The 19,496-nt window shown below is 37.8% G+C and overlaps 1 protein-coding gene across 1 annotated transcript in view; it reads left to right on the top strand.

Moving 5' to 3' along the window:
• RNF144B (ring finger protein 144B) overlaps window positions 1-19,496 on the top strand; it is a 90,767-nt gene that overhangs the window by 3,526 nt on the left and 67,745 nt on the right. Inside the window, exon 2 of the mRNA XM_038126929.1 lies at window positions 11,046-11,093. The gene's annotated coding sequence lies outside the window, so the exon portion shown is untranslated. The remainder of the gene's footprint in view (window positions 1-11,045; window positions 11,094-19,496) is intronic.

Raw genomic sequence — 19,496 nt, 5'->3', positions numbered from 1 at the left:
AGTGAATGGAAGCTGTGTAAGTTCTCAAAATGGACAATGGAACTGTACATTGTATTTTAAGTCATGCCTGTAAAGTTGGGCTGAGCCTTTCTGATCAAAATACCCAAACACAAGAGTATCCACTTACATGGAGATCAGTACTTTAGTATCCTGTTTATTTTGCAGATGATATCAATACACTCTTTTACTTGATGGAATTCTAAAAATTAGATTGCTCTGTAAAATACTTCAGTTACAGCAATCCCTGTGCAAATCAAAATTATTGCAAGGCTGTCACAGAAGGCAGAATTTGAGTACTGAATTACCTGAAGATGCCACTTCTGAAATGTGGGCACTACAAATACACTTTCCAGGAATAACATCACATTGCTACCCACAGGCATCCATGGGTAGTTGGTTGAGCTTTTCCAGAAAATGCACAGACTAGCTAGGAAAATTCTTAAACTAGCTGGAGTTTGCCAGTTAGTGTCTCTAAGTGAAACCACCTCCAAAACACCAAATTTGGAGTAGCTGCTCAGGTAAAATCAGTGGTTTCTTCCTTGGTTTTTTGGTTAGTTGGGGTTTTTTCTTTTTATGTCTTAGTAAAATGAGGATTAACATAATATTCATAACATGAATGTTATTTAATAGCAGAACTGGAAATAGGCTCCAAGTCTGCTGATTTCCATCCATACTGTGTGGGCAGTAGAAAAAGAAAATGGAAATTTACAACATCTTTCCTGAAAGTCAGTAGAACAGTAAGCCGATCAAACTGTACAGTCCCAGAAGACCTTTAATTGCTAACAGGAACAGTTTATCTGGAAATGGTTCTGATGCCCATTTTGTCTCCTTTGGTGGTTTTGCTGCCTATGAAGCAGCAGCCTCACTGTGCTCTACAGCTTGCTGTGTTTGGATGAAGTACTGGATTGCCATCCATGAAAGGCAACTGGGATTCAGGACAGAAACCTGAACATATGCTGCATATAAGCTGATGACTTTTCCAAGTATTATTTTCTGTGTTTGTGAATGTGTATGTGTTTTATGATGCTTGCTTTGCTGGCATGAGAACTGCAACGCAATTATTTTCTTCAGTTTTTGAAGGTGACTTTAGAACTTTGGCTGTTTGTGCTTTTCAGGATTCCAGCTCAAAGCAACCAAACATCTGTTACTGTAGGTGCCCTATTTTAGCGCAAAGAGGTATTCGTGAGAGTAAAGTGTGCACAGGTCTGATATCTCCTGTATTCTCACTTCCACATTTTTGTGTACATTGTGAGCAGGTTTTAAGGTAGATCTTGAAATGCAAAATTAACTTCAAAACTGTTATTTTTTTGATGTTGGTTAAGGTGGTGCATTATTTAGAACATTAGGTGGAACAAGTGTTTCACTTAAATCTTATTAGTGATCCAATATCCACAGATAGGTGCATTACAATAATTTCAAAAGATGTAAGAATTGGTAAAATTGACCTTGGGTTTGTTAATCTTCTGCAAAAGTTTCTGGATTATTTCAAATTTTACCCTATAGTTTTTACATAAATAATTTTACAAGACACTTCACACTTTTTCTTCTTACAAAACCTTTGTTGTTGCAGGTATTTTTATTATTTCTTCTGTTTAGAGGAAGGTGATACATATTTCAAAATAAATATCACGGCTTTTCCAAGTAGTTATGTTATAAATAAGCTAAAAGTCTTTAATAGTGGAAAAATTAAAACCATCAAACTTATCAAAATCCTGTGATTCTATGAAATTATCTACTGCTTTTTGGAACAAAACATGCATAGTTATGTGGACAAAAGTAGCTCTGTGGAGTAGAACATATTCTCATGCTTTTTGATCATTTGTTCCTGATGCTGAAGATAAATGTAAAAAACTCAAACAGAAGTAGAGAGCACACAATGTAATGCCTGTGCCTTGAATTCAGTTGAGTTTTTTGAAATGAATTATTATGTTATGTTCTCATTATAATAGGTGATAGTCTGTAGTAGCTGCTAAATGGAAAGTTACGTAAGAATTTTCTCCATCGTTTTATGTCTGAATGTTTTCTTTGCGTATTCACAATTTAATGAAATATTCTCCTTTCCCAATGAGAGTTTTATGTTTGGTTTTAGTCCAGAGGTTGACTTTCCTGGAAAGCTTATGGGGAAAATACTTTGGCTGGTTTTGATTTAAAAAAAAAAATTTGTATGCTTTTCCCATTTGAAATGTAGCTGGAGAAAGAGACTGGTGTTGTATAAACACAACTGTATAATCTGACAGTTTTAGCCTGGCCATTTCTCATTGAGGATTTAATTACTTTGGAAATAAAAAAATTTAAAAAGTATTTTAAAATTTTGCTGTCTGTTTCTAGTTTACTCTTAGCTGCTTTATGCTGTTTTGAAAGATTTGCATGCTGGTTGCTACAGTTTGGTGAGGCTTGTACTGCTGTGCCCTTAAATGGCTGTAAATTAGTACAGATTAATAAATACCTACTACACTTGCTTGCTGCCCTTGGTGGGATGAGGCTTCCTTGGATGCTTAGTTAGGCCTTTAGGGAAATACTTAACACCCGCCATGTAAAGCAGCCTTTATTACTCATGAGAATTAGACTTTTTGGTGTTGGATTGCAGCATTGATTACAAGATCGTTGGTCACATGTGAGCTTTGTAACCCAAACACTCTGATGTGTTGGAAGAAGTCTGCCTCTCAGAAACAGGTCCTGAAACCCCAATGCTTTAAATACCTATGAGAGCAGTTTCCTGATTTGCTCACCATATAAAGAGGGATTATTCACATGCTCAAGGTTTTTACAGTTGTGTGCAAGATTATAGACCTTAATAATGTAACATAGCTGACATCTTTGTAACAGGTTTTTTTTTGTTCTATAGCACTTCCCATTTTGGGCTTTAAAAGTGAACATGTCCAAAACACTAACAATTTGCTTAATTTTCTATACGATCTATCAGGTCCTAAAGCCTTGTAAAATCTTTCCAATGTTTTAACAAAGTTCTGGATGTAGCAACTGTGAGAAAAATCTTTTTGTCCATGGTAAATTGCAATCTGATGTATCCTATTACAGAAGCCAGCTGGGAGTGTACCCAGACTGAGTGATTCAATTGCAGAGTTTCTGTGTGTCACTTCTGACTTGTAAATGTCAGTTCAATTTGTAAGTTAAAGCCTCCATCTGATCTGCAGCAGGCTTTGCTGTGAGAGAATGCAGATGCTGAACAGTGAAGCAGGATCTAGCATTAGCTACAGAACTTAAGGCTTATTAAAAACAAATGTCATGGCTCTCACCAGAGTAAGAATTTTGTTATGTTCTGGCTATTTCTTATTTAAAATGTGCATATATATGTAATTTTCTGGGTTTTTTTTGTTTGTTGGTTTGTTTTTTTTTTTTTTTCTTATTTTTCTGGTATGTTTAAGAGGTGACTTGGCAAGGTAGAATTTGGCCTGCACTACGCATCAGAATGGTCAATAATACAGGGGTGGTATCATATATGTATTTTCTTAGAAGTCTGAGTGTTGTTAGATTACATCTCTTTTGTGTGTTTCATTGACTAAGCAATTATTCTTTAGAAAATGCATTCACCTTTAGTATTCCAAAAAAGTTTTGCTTGTCTTTTCAGAGTATTTTTTACTTTTAAACTTTATTGAAAAAAAACCTCAAACCCAGATACATGACCTTACTTGGCAAAGAAGGTCACAAATCTTGACTTACCGTCTGGTTAAGTAATTCAGCTGAAAAATGAGCTAGGCTACAGAGTAATTTTTGTCATTTTTGGAAGTGTCTTACAAAAATACTTACTTGAAATGCTTTCACTTCACACTTCTTCATAGCTACCTTCCTGCCCAGTTCTAAACACAGCCCTCTGTCTTCACTGCATTTTCTGTCTCAGAAAAAATGAATCACAGTCTCTCAGCTTGCATACATAGGAACATTCAGGAAAAATATTCTCAATTACTACATGAACATTCTTTATTTTTAATTTGAGCTAACTTCAAGAGTTTATCAATTAAATCACATTCAAATCTGTAATGGGTTCTGTTATTTGGAAGTGACTCTTGTTTGTGAATTCTAATGTAAATTAAGTTAAATTTACTTCTTAAGTAAATTAAACAAGAGCATTTTACAGTCACTTTTAAACTTTAGTTATGGTTTAACTAATACATTTCAAAAGCTTTTTCAAATTAATCTTCCTGAAAGTTCTGGCAAATAAACCCTTCTAAGTTGTGTTTGGTGATTGCTGACTTTACTATGTCTAGTTCTCTGTTCTGCTCCTCTCCTCAGTCTGCTGGACAGAGAGCAGCAGAACAACGTGGATACTTGTTGAGCAGCCAGGGTGGTTCACACGTGGTACACAGCACAAACTTACGTTCAGAAAAACCAAATTCAGGGGACTGTGAACTGGGGAGGCACAAGGCATGGACAGATTGCTTATTGTACTGCAGCAAGGGCCATCTTTTGCAGAAAATGGGCCAGGCAGTGAAAAGGGGTAACATCTTCAGTGTTCCCTGACATGTTCAGGTCTTGGCAGGACTTGTGTCAGTAGCAAGAACATCTCTGTAAATGATCTGTCTGCAAATGGTGAAATAGGAATGTGTTCTCACCTGGAAATCTCTGTTAAGTTAAACTGTACAGTGAGGTGGTTTTGGTGATTTGTTTGTTTTGTTTAAGTTTGTATTTTACTGATACTGAAAATGCTTCTTCCAAGGGAACTTGCTGGGGAAAAAGGCAGAATGTACAAAGCACACGTTGCTCCACACTGACTCCAGTTTTGGGTGTTACTGAATATTCTTGTTCAATATAAATTATACTGAATTATAATGCTCATTATACTGGAGTGTTCAGCTCATTGCATGTGGAAGTAGTCACTGAGTGTTTGAATTTGTACTATATATTCATACTCTCAGTTAATACTAAGTAATTTCTTTGTGTAGATAAGCTGTAAGAGTCCTTTATTCATGCAATTCTTGAATGTATTCTTGAATATCTTTCCACACTTCTCGAGCAGTACGAAAGTCTGCTTCTCATGTGGGCATTCCTGATTCCAAAAGTCTTCACATAGTGAAACTGTGGAAGAGAACTGGAGAAACTGTGCAAGAGGAAATTTTGAATGCAGTTAGTGGTGGGATAAGGCAAGCTTCCTACTCTGGAGTTATGATTACATTCTGTACAGATTGATTTGGATGAACATGTGGAATCTTTCTCATTTATATGGTTCCGGCTGGGAACACTGGCTGCTTTTCAAACTTAGTGTGTAGTAATGCATATTGAGCTTCTTTGTAACCTATAAGTAGTTACACGTTACACATCACTTTCTTCTCCTGTAATCTAGACCAAATAATCTGTAATTTTCCTGGTAGAAACCTGCAAAAACCTCCAAAATATGCCCCCTTAAACATTCCTGAAGCTTCCCAAACCAAATACTCCTTTTTGACTAGTGAAACAGATCGTGGACTTTGTCATGGGCTCTGCTCCTGACCTCAGAGAAACAGTTGTGAAAATGAATTGAAACAGTTCAGAGTAGTTGGAAGCAGCTTCTTTGGAATTACTACTAGGTGTTGGTTTCTGCATTCTTCTGAGGATACCTGGTTTTGTGCTTGGGGTTCTTCTGTAAAGAGTTAATAAGTTGTCTTCATAGACTTGCAGCTATTTCTGTTCCGTATTTTGCTCATGTAAATTAAATGTTTTATCCTTACAGCATATTGGGACTTTTAAAACTTGTTTTTTGGAATACAGATTTTTTTGCTTGCTTGCATTTTGTCGTCATTGCAGAGCTGAGTGCTGGTCCATTTTGCTTTCTGTGTTGTATTTTATTCTGGCAAATATGGTATAATATGGAAATTTGTCTGTATTTTTTGAGCCAGTTGACATTTTCAGAGATGTTTGAAAAAGAACTCGAGTGTTTCAAGATATTTTAAAAGCAAATCTGTAGGTAATTGAAAAAATGAACTAATCTATGTTTATAGCTGATGAGGAGAGGGGTGAAGGGACAAATGTTGCATGTAGAGTTATTGCATGTTTGTTTGGCAGTAGATTTCCAGATCCTTTCAGTGTGCAATGAGATGAAGATGGGAAGAAAGAAAAAAAAAACCCAAACTGCTTAAGTGAAATGATTTGGTTTATTTATTTTTTAAAATAGTAATGGACTTGGAAGAGAACTCCTATTTATTTATTGCAAAAGTAGTGCTGCTTCAGCAGGATCACTCTGTCCTTCATTAAACTGTCAGAGGAAAATGCACAATACTGGGGAGTAGAAGGATGTGAAAACTCTAGAACTTACTCAAACACAAGAAAGTTTCTCATATGCCTGACCATTCATCCATCACAAGGGATTGTGCAAGGATTATGGAGGGTGCTGGTTGGTGCCTGTTGGCCTCATGAGGTGGAGCTGCTCTCCTTCCTTACCTTGCTCTGGGCCCTTGGAGGAATTGCCTTTGTCCTCAACATTTCATAGAAATACCTTCAGTCTGTGCTTCTGTCTCTGTCCTCCTCCTGGCCACTCACCAAGGGTTGCTGCCCTCTATTATGCTACTTCTGGCATTTATTAGCCACATGATTAGGTGGATAATAGACATGGACCAGTTGGAAAGGGATCAGGTTTTTGTTGTTTAAGGCTCTGTTGAGTGTCCAGACCTTGCAGATCATGTGCCTACACCAGTGCTATTCTGGCACAAATAGAAGTCAGGACCCTCTTTCTTTTTGCGGAGCAAGATGAAATTAGATCAGTTTTAGCTTAAAACTATGCCCTGAGCATATGGCTGGATATGATGCTGTCTAGTACAACTGCCATTCCCATAGGAAGAAGGGGATTTCTATTACAGTTCTGTGCCAGTTCATATACTTCCTCTGTTGCTGGGGCAAGTCCAGTAAGTTAGTCTGATGAAAATGGTTTTTCTTTTTTGGAGGTTGGCAGAAGACTCACTAAATCTTCTGTCAGATCAGTTAGCAGGACTGTCTTTGGTTGCACTGTTACCAGGTCTGGTGGAGAGGAAGCTAAGGAAGAGAGAGGTGAGGGGGAATAAGGCAAGTGAGAGCTCTTCTTTCAGGGGAAGCCCACAGTTGCACCAGATTGAAAGGTATTGGAGACATATTACATCTAAATATTTAAAATAACAAAGTACAAATTTGAGTAGAATTTCAGTTGAGGGTACGTTTCTTTCTGTCCTCACAGTTCTAATGACTTGTTTTTGAATAAAAAACTTGGTCTTTTGTCATAAAGGGGAAATTTAATAAGAATTAGAGCTACTTTGTCATTAACAAAACAAACTACTGTTTTAATTATTTTGAATGCTTCTGGGGTTTTTTAGCTTTTATGAAATGTTTCCTTTTTTGTATGTGTTAATAAAGTCAGTGTTAATCATCAGATTTTGCAGTATCTACAGAGATTAGCTGATTTGGGTCTTAAAACCAAATGTAAAGTAATATGAATACTAGTTCATTGAATAATTTTATTTACTGAATAAAACATTAGATTTTTTACGTAGTATATATGGACATATTTTTATTAGCAAAACAAAATAAATTACAATTGTAATACCTCCTAAAACCTGGAATTTATACTTGCTTGTTTTAAACATTTGAATACATTGGTTTTTTGTTGTACATGACTCAGATTCCCACCAGCCTGCTAAGTGTGCTAATTTACAAAAGCTGTAAAAGACAGGCATTAAAAACAGTCATGGAGTGTGCAGAGTGCCCTTCAGCACTGATTACATGCTCATTACCTCTGACTCCCCTTGTGCACATTGTATCCTGGTTCTTTATTCTCAGGAGACACATGCATGTGCTACTTTGTCCTGAGTTGCTGCCTGGGAATTAAGGGAGCAGTGATGGTCCTGTTGTCCGTCAGCTCAGGGGATCCAACAAGTGAATGAAAGGGTGCAGGAATGAATTAAAGCACAGGCAGAAGCACTGTCACAATGTGTAGAGGGATCGAGAGCGTGCATATGGTGATACCCTTGGGGTGGCAGGAGGGAATTGAAGGCACCTGAGGACCTCCCTCATCCAGAATATTGGTGTGTGTGGATTTACTGAGCTCCTGCCTCTCTACATCCATCTTCTGGATGAGTGCCAAGCACTCATTTGTCATTTGCCTTTTTGTTATCTGTTCACTTCCCTTGGCCCTCTGACAGAAGAGTTTGGGATATAAAGCTGTTAGTTCCAGCTCAACTCAGATAACCTGATGACATTAACAAGGGAATGGGGGGGATGTGTTCTGAGAAGACAGTGGGTTGTTTGTTCACTGACATTATTTTAGGTTTAGGACTGCTGCTTGTACTTGAGTAGTTGAAGCAACACCAACTCAGCAAGTTTGTTGATGACACCAAGCTGTGTGGTGAGGTCGACAGGCTGGAGGGAAGTGATGCCATCCAGAGGGACCTGGACAGGCCTGAGAGGTGGGAGTGTGCAAACCTCATGAAGTTCATCAAGGCCAAGTGCAAGGTCCTGCACCTGGGTTGGGGCAATCCCAAACATGGATACAGGCTGGACAATGAGTGGATTGAAAACAGCCTTGTGGAGAGGGTCTAGGGGGAATTGTTGGATGAAAATTTGAATATGAAAGCCTATTGCATTCTGGACTGCATCAAAAGAAGTGTGATGCATGTTGAGGCAGGGGATTCCGCCCCTCTGCTCTGCTCTGGTGAGACCCCACCTGGAGTGCTGTGTCCAGCTTTGGGGTCCCCAGCATAAAAAAGATGTGGATCTGTTGGAACAAGTCCAGTGGAAGGCCATGAAGACTATCAGAGGCCTGGAGCACCTTCCATATGAGGCCAGGCTGAGAGAGTTGGGGTAGTTCAGCTCTAGGAAGACTTTAGAGCAGTCTCCCAGTACCTAAAGAGGGCTCAACTATGCCATGTGAGCCACAGATATTAAAGTACACAGTGAAGCTTTGTGGAACTGGACAACTTTCCAGAACAGTTGGTTTTGCCCCTGCTACTTCTTCATTAAATAAATAGTTAAATATATATAAAGATTTTTACAAAAAACACTTTTAAAAACTCCCAAATCCTGTTGCCTTCCCAATTAGGTTTATTTTAGAAGAGAAAACTTGCTGGTTCTAATGCATGGAGCCGAGTTCTAATACATTCTTTTCTTTTTTATTACGTCAATGTCGGTAAATTTGAGCTTTGAAGGCATCCTAAAAGTTTGAGTGTATTTTTGTAGGAAAGACAATTGCAGACATAATAACTGCTTAAAATCAGGTTTCATAATGTTATTTAAATATTGGAGATTTATATGCCAAATATTGCTTATCATGCGATATGTTACCATGAGGCACAATGCTGTAAATGCAGGGAATCAAAACTGTGCTTGTCAAAAGTCTGTGCACAGCTGCAGGCAGCCCCTCAACTGCAGAGCTGTGCTCAGAACTGCACTGCTGGACCAGGAGAGCAGCCACTCCTGAGAGTTGAGCACTCCAGCTGCTTCTGGAAGGTCCAAGAGTTTGGCTTCTTTTCTGGTTGTTTACTATTAGGATTTGCTCTGAAGTGCTGAATTTTAATGTCACACCATTTTTAATTCTGTATAATTCAACTAGTTTCCAGTGTGAGGCCTTTGAAGGACTGGTGGCTGCTCTCTTTAATGCTTTCATAGCCAGAAGTGAGTACAGGGCTACAAACTGATTTTTCCAGGCAGGATGGTGGCTGTAGCATGTACTGCCATTGTGCAGCGGGTCCCTGCTTTGTTCTGGGTTCCACAGAATTTGAAGGAGCTTCAGTTTCAACTAGGAGCGGAGTTCATTCTTGACTTTACATGAAACAGTTGTAAAACTTTTAATGTCTGACTTTTATTTCACTTGAAATGGGTTGAAAGCATCTCAGGCAAACATATAAATCTCCTCATCTTTCACATGTAATGTTAACAGGCATTTGAAGAGATCAATGTAAAGTCTTATGAGATCCATAAACCTTTTTGATTGCAGAAGGAAAATGCATTCATTTCTGAAATCTGTCTGGGAAGTGGGAAAAGAAAATAGGTCATTAATCCAACGTGGAACAGAAAGTGTGAAGTTACAGCTTGCAAATTATTTTTGTTCAATGTACTATTAAAAGATGAAGACAGAAGCACTTGTAACCTTTGTAACTACAGAATTACAGTTCTTTTTAAAGCATTTGCAGAAGATGCTATGGTTTTCAGTTTTCAGATTAAGAAAATATGCTTGCTTACTTGAGTTGACCTTTGCAGAGTCATCTCTCAATAGGGATCTGTAGTGCATGTTTTTTTTCCTTACCCTGACCTTTTTTTTCAAGGTGGAGAAGAAAAAATGTTGAATGAATTTGGTATATTGTGTCTTTCTCAAGGGATAGATTGGTTGATAGTTTTGGCTATGCCGGGTGAAAATGAAACTCTGTGTTTGCGACAGTTGACCTGAGAGTAGCTGTCAAACATGTTTTTGAGACATGAAAGTATTTGAAAATGTTCATACCAAATAATAGCATACAAAGTTCTTCCCTGACCTTGGAAATTATTGCTTGTTTTAACAAAACAATCTTGTGGCATCTCTAGTTTCTGTGAATTAGGACTAGTGGGGTTCTTCAAAATTAATCTGTATTATCATTAATATAATAAAACAATCCAATCCCCCATGTCAGAGCATCATAATTAATTTGTTCTAGTGTCAGTCTGCTTACTTTCATGCTGCATTTAATTTTCTAATGGAGGTTACAGGAAGAGAGAAATCATGACAGGACACTGAGAATTGAACTCTAATTTACATGGGAAAATATAATAATAGTAAAGTAGCAGTAAATTTCCTTTGGGAAAACAAGGTTTTCTTTGGTACTGTTGTTCTTGGTGAAGTTGCATGTGCTTTGAACTTGTCATCAATGACCTCAACAGAATAATTCCATAGACTTAAATTCACTACAGGATTTAATGTATTTTCCTTTTTCTTATATTCCCTAGATAATTTTACTGATTTCATAGGAAACATAAATTTCATTTACTTTTAGATAACCAGCTTGTGCTAATGCCAGGATGTTATGAACATTTTTTAAGCTTTTGCACGAATGTTCTGTGAGTTAAGTGAATTAACATTTTCATTACATATTTAAAATAATTTACACTTCTTGTTCTTACAGTGACTGCAACACAGAAGTATCCTTTCAAGTCCCTGAAGAAAGAATCCTGTAAGTAAACATATGGGAGTTAAGACTGTGTTACATATTCTATATTCTTCCTAATGGAAGAGTGAACAAGAAGTCACTATGTGTCTTTTCATAAGTCCAGCTTGCGTAACAGAGCTCAGACAAAGGCAGATGTTACACCTCCTAATCCTGTTAATTTAGCAGTGATTTTGATTGCACGTAATATAACATTACACTAAAGCAAGTCTAAAAATGGACTTTGAAATGACATCTCGAGGATGAATATCAGTTTAGTCAGAGGGCATGTCTTTGCTGCCAAACTTTATTCTCAAAACTTTTGCACATTCTTTCTAAAAGTGAAGAACGTATAGAAATCTAGTATTTTTTGTAAGAGTATTTAATATATTAGCTTTTATCTCACTGCAGCATTACGTTTCTAGCCCTTTTTCAATTGCAATCATACAGTAGATATAAAAAAACTACTACAAATCATGAAAGAAGCAGGAATAAAATATCATAATACTTTGACATCTTCTGTATTACCTCGCTAAAGAAAATGCTTTGGTGTAGATGAAGAATTGCCTCTCTTGCTGACAACAAGGATCCTTCAGGTTGAGAAACTTTTTAAAATTCACTCTCAAGAGCTGTATCCAGGGTAGTTAAAGCGCTGTAGAAGTACCAGTGTAACCATTTAGTCTATCCAAGTAGTAACTTAAAGAACACGGTAGTTTTATCTTTGCCATCTTGTCCTCTAGAGACATGTATTCCCTACTCCTGGCTCATGCAGTAGAAGTACTTTGTCCTGGACAATTTTGGGTGCATACTGGGGTCTAGTAGAATTGAGAGAGCTGAAGAAATCTCATAATCTCCTGTGCAAGTTTCATGTCTCTAAGGTGGCAGTCTCACATCCAACACTTTGCTGTTGTTAAGACCAAAGGCTCTGTCTGTCCCTCCTTAAATACAAGATTTATAGGTCCTCAGCTAAACTAGAGGGGAGGTTTGGTGCTTTGGGGGGCTTCGCAGGTTTTTTGGGGTTTTTGTTTTTTTGAAAGCTTCCTGCAGAGTCTGGGTATGGACTTTTGTATGATACTGGCATGTGTTTCTAAGTATATGTAAGTGTAAGTAGTTTCTTAAATTCAAAGTGCAGAGAATGTATTTTTCTTTCACATCTGGATTCTGACTGCAGTTGACAAAATAGTATTTCTAAGGTATAAGTGACAGTAAATTTCTGATATTAGGATAAGAAAAGGAAATTAGTTACAATTTTGTATTAACTTCATTCTAATATTACAACTGCTTGGATTAGAATCAGTTTCCCCTTAAAAATGGGGATAGTATTTATTCTAGGATAGCTGACAACCACCCTTCACTGGTAAATCCATTATGTGATTGTTACTGGTGGGGGCTGGAAGATTCAATAACAAGTACTGTGCTGCTAAATGAAACTTTTTTAGGAACAGGAACTCAGGATATTGGACATTACAGAGTGGATCAAATTAGTCTATCAGTAGACTTCCTCCAGACAAAATGTAAGAAAATTTTGTGCAATTTTATGGATTGCCATATCTCTGTCTTGCAGCTCTTTTCAGTGGAGAAATGGGTTAAAATCCTTTCTCAGATGGTGGATAGGGAACTTGAAGCCATATCCTCTATATATTTTTTCTATAGCCTTGGTAGCACTGAGGAATGTTGTGGTGTGGTTCACAGCTTATCTCCACAGGCAGTTTTGTTGACCCAAATGAGGGAGTGGGGTATGTGAATGAATAAGAAGTCTTAAGCTAATAGCACCTTTTCTCCACAACATGATCTGGAGGTTTCTGTTTAAAGTGAATTAATTGTTTAAAGCTGAATGGGGTGGTCCTTCATTAACTTACCTGAATAGACCCTTTATGGAAAAAATACCTCCCTGGAGATGATTGCAGTGTGACTCTTTAGTCACTGACTTTCATCAGTGGTGACTGAGAGAGCTGAATCATTTTGAAAACTGAAGGCTCTTTTTCTATATATAAATAAATTTGTATCAATGAATATTATTAGTGGATGACTGAAAAGTTGTTTAAACCTGTAGTCCTTTAAAATTATAAGAAAGCAATGTAAACATATTTTCCAAATAACAAATTGTGGAATTTAAGTTACTTGTTTCATGCAGATGTGTCATCCAGTGCCTCAGAATATTTTTTTTCCCTTAGCTGGAGGAGTTTGGTGGAGCTAATAGGCAGAGATTTGCAAGGAAGTTCCTTACTTATTTTACATAATATAATATGGTTGCTGTTAGTGAGCACTAGAGGGCTCCTTAGACTAAAGCAAAAGAATACAATGTCATGTTTGTCATCAAGGATATGTGTGAGGCATTTGGTATGTTGAATTAAATAATCAAAACCACTGTTTTCATTGGAATAGTTTAAGGCTTCCCTTTTCAAGAAAAAACAAATCAATGTATTTGAGAGGAATAAAAAACTGTAGTTACATAGCAAGTGTTTGAATTTTTGAGAAGTGTTTCCTATATGTAGGCATCCTACTAGCTTAAATTTTTATCCATTTTTTGATTAGCAGTAAAGATTTTTTTCATATTCCCTTTCCAAGTGGTTTAAGATAACTTATGTGCATGGTTTATATTTCTTTTTGCTTGTCTGTCCACCTTTAAGTGTCTTTCCTTACATGGTGGTTAGTTTATAATTGCCCCTGCATTATGAAGCCCAAGTCTGCCTTGCAATCTTATAAATGAGATTGCTGTATGCAGAGGTGCATGTAAAATGTAGCTATGCTTCTTTGGAAGTGTTTTTCAATCACTTTGGACTTGCTTTTCAAAAAAGAGCCGAACATAATATGTTTCATGAATGTCAAAAATGATTCTTAGATGGTCTGAATTTCTAGTGCAGCCTGAAAAGGCTTTGCCATCTTACACTGGCTGATATGTGGACTGAGTGTGTTTATTCCAGTGTTACTTTTAACATGCCTAGTTAGTTGATTTGGAGGGAGAGGAGGACCTATAAAACCTACTCTGTGCTGATGGGAAAAAAAAAAAAGGAGGACCACTCTATAAACTATAGGAGAACAGTGGTCTCATTGTCTTGGTTTACGGAGTCTTTCTAGTCAGATATATATTTTTTCATACATCCTCTTGATTTTTCCTTGTATAGTGGTTTTCATGCATAATTTTTTGAATGTTTTTCAAGGACACTGCGGTGGTGCAGAAGGTAATTGATATTAGAGAAAGGGAGAGACATTAAATATTGAATTAGTTATTATGGTACCCAATTTACATCACTCTAGGTAGCATAATTTTTTATTGTCAGAGGGAAGCCTGAAATTATGAGCCAAAATTAGTACAACTGTGCTTTCAAAATGTAAAGCTTTTACATAGACACAAATGTACACTTGTTTCAAGTGTAGACTTTGTAGAGAACAATGAGTGGGCTGCTTATTTAGAAAAATGAAGGGCATTTTTTTCCCAATAGCAAGTCAATCATCAAAGCAGCAAATGAGACGTTAAATAAAGGCTGAGAGATAGTTTATTTATGGGACCAATGTCGGAGAAACCAGTGGAGATTTTTCTGTCTTAAATAATGTTGCCAGCAGCAGGGTAATTTTACTTAAAACATTTTCTTTGTCTGTCAGACATTCCCCACTTTCTTGTATTTTCCTGGCTCTGATGTACTGTTTCCAGTCACAGGTATATGCAACTTATTTTTAGCCCTTGGTGTGGTGGTGTTCTGTACAAAACATTCTGCCTCTGAGTGGAATTTTTGGAAGTAAAGAAATGTAATTATGTGGTGGGCCCAAGAGCAGGGGATCTAGTTGAACTGTTTCAAGATCAGAGTGATCTATTCCCATCCGGCTTTTCTTTCAGGTTCCTGAGACTTGGTGACTCAAAATATCCATTGTTCAAAGGGGGCTATGAATTTACAAGAAGGAATCTTTCCTAGTCAGAAAAGATTCTTACTGATGTTGAGTGAAGTGTTAACTGACCAGAACAGCTTGCAACGAGAGCAAGGAAAGAACATTGTGGTCCATTTTATAATTTTCTCTCCTTCAAGTCCCATCAAGTTCACTTAATTGTTCTTACATGCTAGAAGCTCTTGGGGGGAGTGGGAGAAAGAGAATATTTGGAGAGTGGTGTCTAAGAGTGATGGAGGTGGAATTGGGGTGCTTTTCCTGCTAGGGAAAAACATAGGGAAAAAAGATACAGTGTTGAAAAGCAATAGGCTGAGGCACCTGCTGTACTGAGGTCAGACTGTGAGGAGGAGTGGGGAAGGTTAGGGGGAAAGGAGGCAAAGAAAACCTGCTACAAGCACAAATTGTCCCTGACTGGTCCTAAACCTTCTACCCCTCTCAGAACCCTCTAACTCCTTGATGGTACCCACTCCCTAGGGACATTTTGGAATCCCTGCAGACCTGTTTCACATCCTCACCCTTTCTCCACTGCAGTCCAACAACTTCCCCACTTATCATAACCCCACTCCTATCACCTCTGCCCTACCTATACCCCTGCTCTGCTGCTGTTTCCAAATATTGCTGGCACAGCAATGAGGATAGCAGTACTTAGTTTCTTCTCATCCTCGGGGCAGTAGCATTTAGTTTTATCCATCTTGTTGAGGTGCCTTGAAGTGATTCCATGGAGGATAGCATAGCTCTCTTCTCCCAAACATTGCTAATATTAGACCTAACAATTACCAGAATCAAAGTAATTTCAGTTTTCTTTGAGGATGAATGCACTGTCTGTGTAGTTCAGTTTGCTGCACACAAAGTGAATTTGAGCTATGGATGTTAGACTTCATTAAAATGTCTTCTGGATGTTCTATGGCCAAAGACATGTCTGGATGGTATATTTCTATTTTTCATCACTGATGAAGCATGATGCATGTGGTGACTTAGATTAGAAGATGACAGGCTTGGATCTGTCTCAGCTGCTGCTTCTAACTATCATAGAACCAAAATAGCATAAGCTACAGCACAGTTCATAGTGCTTGCAAAACACACTTGCCTAGGGAAAATGCCAGCCAGGTATCAAACACTTTGGCAACGAGAAGGTTCCTTTGATATAATCAGCAGTTTACCCCATGAGTGCATTAAGGAGAGCCTGTGTTGGCACTGGGCTGAACAGACTGAATGCTCAGTGAAAAGAACATAATGCATTTAAAAAATATTTCAGTCTTCTGTGTCATGGTTAGCCCTGTTTGACTAGGCTTTATTTGAATAAGAGAATGTGAAATACTGTGATTCTGGGAAGCCCGAGCTCATTTCCTAGCTCTACTAAGTTTTTGCTAATATTACTTAATATAAACATGTATGTAATTCCTACTTGAAATAATGTATTGTAATATTTTTTTAGCTTTTTCAATTCTAGGTTTTAGGGCAAGATTCAAATAATTGCCAGAAATTGCAGCACATCAGGAGGAAACTAAGCTGTGACAAAGAGAGTCAGGAAAGATTAATGCATTTCACATTATTAGAAGATAAAGGCTTATGTTTAAAAGAATCAAGTAATTCTGAAATACTAACTTGTCCGAGGACAGAGTTCTTTGAAGGAGAATAATTTTGTTCTGTATTACATAAATTCTGAAGCAAAAACTTGCTGCAGACAACATTTGACTATATTGCTGGTAAAGACATTTTTAAAAATTAATGAAAGGTATAATTTTGACATTTTGTAAATAAGTAATTATGCCAAACCTAATCATCAAGAAAAAAAATCAAGAAATAAAAGCACATTTAGAACTCTGTCTATCTGATGAAAGAAATTCTGTTGGGGATTTTAACAAATGTAGGGATTGGGAAATTTTAACAAATGTGGGGATTCCTCTTTCATGTATAATATTATTTGCCTCAATACCTCTTTTAGTTTATAAAAAGTGATATTAATATTGTTCTTCAAAGGCATGGCTCTTTCTAGAGGAAAAGGTAATATCTACCTGGATTGTAGAGAGGCAGTGAAAGAAAAGGAAGGTAAGAAAGTGAAATGTTAATGTTAGACCCTGACTTCTGCTGGTAGAAAATGGTGGTGATGGGGCCAAACCAATTCCCATTACTTTGGATACCAGTAGATGTGGGAATGCTGAAGAGGTCTGTGGTTTTGATAAAGTTTATAAAATCCACAGATATTTAGTAACCCATATAAGCAATACAATTAATGTTAAGAGCTTTTCATATAAATGCAGCTTATTCTTAATCTCAGAAGATGGGTGTTGGCAACTATTATCACGGCTAAATACTTTTCTGTGATAGGTATGCAAATATATTTTTTTCTACCCATTATATAAAATGGATGTTTCCCAGTTTCAAGCTGAGAAGTTAGCTGGAAGCGGGAAATTTTATGTGGGTGGTGGTAAAAAATAACCCTTTTTCCAATGCAAAGCATATAGACACTCTCAGTGTACCCATGACTGTGTCTCTATCTTTCCATTCTTGCTTTTTATTTAGTTTTCATGGGACAGCCTGTCCAAAGCTTCACAAAGACAGGCTGGATCCTGTGGACTTGCCCCAACTATCCATGTTCATTTTGCCAAGAGTTCATAATTTTTCCAATTGTACATTTCCTTATAGAGCAAATTTTGCTTTAGGGTCCATAACACAGTTAAAAATACAAACACAAAAACTGTGTGACTGCTATTGAGACCTCTCTTATAACACAGCAGCCAAAACCTTGTTAAATCTGTTGCTGATACAGCTCTGATATCTCCCAGCTAAAGGAAACTGAACAGCTTGCCACAAGTTCATCTTTTTTCAGGAATTGCATAGTGCATCCTCTTCTGTCATGCCAAGGCCTTTCTGTAGGTGGAAGATAGGGCTGAGAAGCTCAGTCTGAGGCAGCAGCACTGATCTTCTTAGATAGCTTCTTATTGGCTTCAATAAAATGCATAAAACTTAATAACACACTTGGTGGCTATTTTCTCTCTTTTGAGTTAGGAGTGTGAATCAACTCTCAGAAGCAGAAGTTTGTTGTCATCTTATGGCAATAGTTTCATACCTTCTTGGTGATTTCTTATGGGCAGCTCCTCATAGCACCAACTCCTCCTTCTTCGCAGCTCAGCCAACTGACTCTAGCTCCCTGTTCTGAGTTCCCCTCTTGACTAGCCAACCCACTCTCTTATAGCACTCTTCTTCTCATTGGTTACAGCTGTGGCCTGTTAGAGTCAGGCCTATTCCTAATCTTTGCTAATTGGTACAGCTGCAACTCCTCATGGGTGAGATTACCTTCTAACCCTCCACAGAAGTTGTGCAATGAAAATAATTATCTCAAGACATTTTGAAGGGTAAATTTTCTGGTAGGTCTGTTATGTTTATGTGTTTCCTGAAAAGAAGCACCAAGAAGCATCTTAACAGCCTTCTCAAGAGACTAGATTTTCTGCTTTCAAAGAGAACACAGTGTGTGCAACCACCCTATGTATCCCTTTGTCTGTCCATCTTCCCTCTAATGGTGTTGGACTCACTGCCCAACTTGTCGTGGTTCCTGCCAGGTTGGAGGAGACAGAGTTCAGGTCTAGTTTATTATGTTCAGCTGCTGCTGGTCACCCATCAGTGCAGATGTAGCACTCGGCTGGCAGGAGCTGGGAAGGAGGAAGGATGAGTGCGGTGACTCTAGGAAGGGGAAGGGCGTGGAGAGGAGGCAGTGGAGAAATGCTGTGAGAGGACATTCAGGCAGAGCTGTCTGTCACAGAGCAGTTCAGGTGTTGTGCAAGATTGCTCTGAGGGAACATAGGCAATGCACCTGTGTTGCACTGGAGGGCTCAGGCACTGCCTTACACTGTGGGTGCTAAATGTAGGACATGATTCTGTAGGAAACCAGGCTTCATTAGTCCTGCTGTTCCCAGGGTGACTTACAGAACAGTAGGCATGCTTTGACATATGGCTGTATACCAGCAAAACTTTCTGTGAATGGCTGGAAGACTGAGTGCTTTCTTTTGTTCCAAAGACACATTTTCATTTCTACAGAAAATGGAATTATTGAGGGCCTGCTGAGGGCAGAAAGCCTGTAATTTATCGGGGAACTGCACTGGTAGGCATATCTAATCTGCCTAATCCATTGCTATTAGCATTGAACAGACAAAATGTTGAAAGCATACCTAAGCCTCTGGTGATACAAAAGCGCCTAAAGCTAAATAGATTTTTTTGTTTCTTGAGATTTATAGCTCACATATGTTTGCTATACAAAAAAACCCAAATCCAACTGAATAATATTACTGTAACTTAGTTAAAGCTTTCTATTGATAGTATAAATCATGAGGACAAAGCTAGATTCCCTTTTATGTGCCTTTAGAATATTGATACAAAAATAGATATTTTTGTGTTCATATTTCTTCACAATAGTTTAAAAGAATGCAGAGGCAGTAGCTGTACTGAAACGTATCTTTAAAATTGAGACTGGCATGTAGTTGCATCAAAAGGGAAATTCAAGCTCTTCTCACAAGCCACAGTCTTGGAGGGGATGGAATCATATTTGGTCCT

Source organism: Motacilla alba, chromosome 2 (assembly GCF_015832195.1).
Source record: "Motacilla alba alba isolate MOTALB_02 chromosome 2, Motacilla_alba_V1.0_pri, whole genome shotgun sequence".
Lineage (NCBI taxonomy): Eukaryota > Metazoa > Chordata > Aves > Passeriformes > Motacillidae > Motacilla > Motacilla alba.
The sequence above is the reverse complement of the archived record's forward strand: the minus strand, read 5'-3'. Positions and strand labels throughout refer to the sequence as shown.